This window comes from Dendronephthya gigantea, unplaced genomic scaffold (assembly GCF_004324835.1).
Source record: "Dendronephthya gigantea isolate DGI-Jeju-01 unplaced genomic scaffold, DenGig_1.0 000836F, whole genome shotgun sequence".
Lineage (NCBI taxonomy): Eukaryota > Metazoa > Cnidaria > Anthozoa > Malacalcyonacea > Nephtheidae > Dendronephthya > Dendronephthya gigantea.
Window position 1 is genome coordinate 12,965 of NW_021163846.1, and position 4,536 is coordinate 17,500.

Below are 4,536 nucleotides of genomic sequence, written 5' to 3' on the forward strand. Positions count from 1 at the left end.
GGGAGACATCGAGTTGTTCCCCCTTAGTGCGGGTTGACTGGGCACTTTGTCGAACATGTTTGGGAGACATCGAGTTGTTCCCCTCTTAGTGCGGGTTGACTGGGCACTTGTCGAACATGTTCGGGAGACCTCGATTCCTTCGCCTCTTGGTAGCGATCTAAATCGCGACTTTTTGGACATGTTCAAGAGAACTCGTTTTCTCTCATCTTAGTCCGGGTCGAAAGTGCGACTTTCCGAACATGTTCGAGAGACCTATAGTTGTTTCCCTCTTCTGCCGGTTAGTTCGAGAGACATCGATATGCTCCCCCTTATCCTGAACATGTTCGGGAGACCTCGAGTTGTTGGCTTTTTTGCGGACATGTTCGACTGCCGAGGATGTGTGAGTGTCGGAAAAAAAAGAAACAAATCGTAGAACAAGGGCTTAATCTCAGCAGATCGTAGCAACAAGGCTACTCTACTGCTTACAATACCCCGTTCTTTATTTAAGTCGTCTGCAAATGATTTAGCTCTGGAAAATTAGATTTTGATCGTTGAGTGCTTTGGAGCATTGTCCGCTCCGTGGGCACGTTGTGACGCAGGAGGCGCGAATGATCGCGTCTCTATTCGTGTTCGCTTAAGTCGTCCAGAGAAAAGGAATCGTTGCGTCTAGCACGGATTCTGATTTAGAGGCGTCAATCATAATCCAACAGATGGTAGCTTCGCACCATTGTCTTTTCAGGCAAGTGCATGAGCCAATTGTCTCGAATCTGCGGTCCTCGTACTGAGCAGAATTACTATTGCAACAACCATTCAACAGTAGGTAAAACAACCTGTCTCACGACGGTCTAAACCCAGCTCACGTTCCCTATTGGCGGTGAACAATCCGACGCTTGGCGAATTCTGCTTCGCAATGATAGGAAGAGCCGACATCGAAGAATCAAAAAGCAACGTCGCTATGAACGCTTGGCTGCCACAAGCCAGTTATTTCACTTACCGTTAGTGAATCACAATCTCTTTGGATGTCATGTTTCGAGTTAAACCTGTTTTACATTTAAAGATGATTACATAAACTTCATATCTCTATATATATATATATATTGTACCTTTTCTGACCTTTTGAAACATATGGTTTAAAGTACTTCATTTGAAAGAGCTTCTTACACTAGACATCCTGTAGGAGTTTTATGAAATTGCAAGAGCAGGAATTCGAGATATCGCAATTTCAAAATCGAATTTCTATAGTAATTCTATAGTAATTCCGGAAGAAAAATTGAATTTTCTATTTCAATGCCGTTTTATCGCTGGGCTAGAAACTTGGCAGTTTTGTTCCATCTGATGACAGAAAGTAGTGCCTTAGTTCAAAGCGATTGCCAAATCAGTCGGAAAAAGCGCACAAATTAAAATTTACTATAGGCGGCCATATTGGATTTTTAACAAATGTCATATTTAAGTACATAATCGGAACTTCATGAAACTGGCAGTTTGTTGCATTTGATGACAGAAAGTATGTGCCTTAGTTTTAAAGCGATTGCTTAAATCAGTCGGAAAATATCGCACAAATTAAAATTTTACTATAGGCAGCCATATTGGATTTTTTAAACCAAATGTTCATATTTTAAGTACATTAATTCGGAACTTCGTGAAACTTGGCGCTTTTGTTCCACTTAATGCCAGAATGTATGCTGCCTAATTTCAAAGCGATTGATCAAATCAATCGGAAAATATCACTGAAAATGAAATTTTATCATAGGCGGCCATGTTGGAATTTGTAACAAATGTTCATATTTTATGTACGTTAATTTGCAACTTAATGAAACTCGGCAGTTTGTTCAATATGATGACAGAAATTGTGTGCCTTAATATCAAAACGATAATGAAATCAATCATGAAATATCAGAAAAAATAGAATTTATAATGACAACCATTTGGATTGTAACAAATGTTCAAATTTAGGAACAAATTATGCAACTTCGTGAAACTTGGCAGTTTGTTCCACTTAATGACAGAATGTATATGCTAATTTAAAACCGATTGATGAACAGGGTCGAAATCACTACTTTTTGAACATCTTCGGAGACATCGATTTTTCCACCTTAGTCCTGGTCGAAATCGCAGCTTGCTGAACATGTCCTAAAGACCTGGAATTTCCCACTTCGTCCATATAGAAATCGCGACTTTTTTAAACATGTCTGGATTTCTTGCTTTGTTCCGATTGAAACTGCAACTTTCCCAAAAATGTTTCAGAAACCTCGAGTTGTTCCCTTCTTCATCCGGGCTTAAATCGTGACTTTTTTTGAACATGTTCGGGTCGGCTTCATTATTTCCCCTCTTAGTCCTGGTCGAAATCTCGACTTGCCTTCTTGTGTTGGTCAAAAGGGCTACTTTTTAACATGTTCCAAAGACTCGATTTTCACCATTTAGTCGTGGTCCAACATCTCGATTTGTTGGATCATGTTTGAAAAGATCATTGAGAGATCCATTTTCTACAGTTCTTAGTTTGGGTAAAATCGCTATGTCAGAGGGACATCGACCGTTTCTTTCTAAAGTTCTATGTCTAAATCGCGACTTTCCCAAACATGTTTCGAGAGACATCTTGGCTTGTTTCCCTCCTCTTATAGATCGGGACTTTTGGATTGATGAACAGGGTCGAAATCACGACCTTTTTGAACATCTTCGAGAGACATCGATTTTTTTCCATCTTAGTCCTGGTCGAAATCGCAGCTTGCTGAACATGTCCTTAAGACCTGGTATTGTTCCCCACTTCGTGCATATAAAAATCGCCACTTTTTCAAACATGTCTGGATTTCTTGCTTTGTTCAGGTTGAAACTGCAACTTTCCCAAACTTCGTGAAACTTGGCGCTTTTGTTCCACTTAATGCCAGAATGTATGTTGCCCAATTTCAAAGCGATTGATCAAATCAATCTGAAAATATCACTGAAAATGAAATTTTATCATAGGCGGCCATGTTGGATTTTGTAACAAATGTTCATATTTATGTACGTTAATTGCAACTTAATGAAACTCGGCACTTTTGTTCAATATGATGACAGAAATTGTGCCTTAAACAAAACGATTAATGAAATCAATCATGAAATATCAGAAAAAATAGAATTTTATAATAGGCATCCATTTTGGATTTGTAACAAATGTTCAAATTTTAGGAACATTAATATGCAACTTCGTGAAACTTGGCAGTTTTGTTCCACTTAATGACAGAATGTATATGCTTTAATTTGAAACCGATGATGAACAGGGTCGAAATCACTACTTTTTGAACATCTTCGAGAGACATCGATTTTCCACCTTAGTCCGGTCGAAATCGCAGCTTTTAACATGTCCTAAAGACCTGGAATGTCCCCACTCGTCCATATAGAAATCGCGACTTTTTTAAACATGTCTGGATTTCTTGCTTTGTTCCGATTGAAACTGCAACTTTCCCAAAAATGTTTGAGAAACCTCGAGTTGTTCCCTTCTTCATCCGGGCTTAAATCGTGACTTTTTTTAACATGTTCGGGTCGGCTTCATTATTTCCCCTCTTAGTCCTGGTCGAATCTCGACTTGCCTTCTTGTGGTCAAAAGGCTACTTTTTTAACATGTTCCAAAGACTCGATTTTTTTACCATTTTAGTCGTGGTCCAACATCTCGATTGTGTGGATCATGAGAAAAGATCATTGAGAGATCCATTTTCTACAGTTCTTAGTTTAAAATTCGCTATGTCAGAGGGACATCGACCTTTCTTCTTTCTAAAGTTCTATGTCTAAATCGCGACTTTCCCAAACATGTTCGAGAGACATCTTGGCTTGTTTCCCTCCTCTTAAGATCGGACTTTTGGATTGATGAACAGGGTCGAAATCACGACCTTTTTGAACATCTTCGAGAGACATCGATTTTTTCCACCTTAGTCCTGGTCGAAATCGCAGCTTGCTGAACATGTCCTAAAGACCTGGAATTGTTCCCCACTTCGTCCATATAGAAATCGCGACTTTTCAAACATGTCTGGATTCTGCTTTGTTCAGGTTGAAACTGCAACTTTCCCAAACATGTTTGAGAAACCTCGAGTTGCCCCTTCTTCATCCGGGCTTAAATCGTGACTTTTGAACATGTTCGGGTCGGCTTGATTATTTCCCCCTTAGCCCTGGTCGAAATCTCGACTTGCCTTCTTTGTGTTGGTCAAAAGGGCTACTTTTTTAACATGTTCCGAAGACTCGATTTTTACCATTTTAGTCGTGGTCCAACATCGCGATTGCCGGAACATGTTTGAAAAGATTATCAAGAGATCCATTTTTCTACAGTTCTTAGTTCCGGTAAAATTCGCTATGTCAGAGGACATCGACCGTTTCTTTCTTAAAGTTCTATGTCTAAATCGCGACTTTCCCAAACATGTTGGAGAGACATCTTGGCTTGTTTCCCTCCTCTTATAGATATGGACTTTTTGGACTTATCCCAAAAAGCTTGATTTTTTCCCGCTTTTTCCGGATCGAAATTGCGACTTTCCTGAACATATGATCGAGAAACTTGGGTTGTTCCAAATTCCCCGTCTGACGGGAAAATTGCGA

At 39.6% G+C, this 4,536-nt stretch overlaps 1 pseudogene; it reads right to left on the minus strand.

The window, feature by feature from the left end:
* Nucleotides 1–401: 401 nt before the first annotated feature.
* The window catches only part of LOC114544548, a 7,969-nt pseudogene continuing 3,834 nt past the window's right edge, over nucleotides 402–4,536 (minus strand).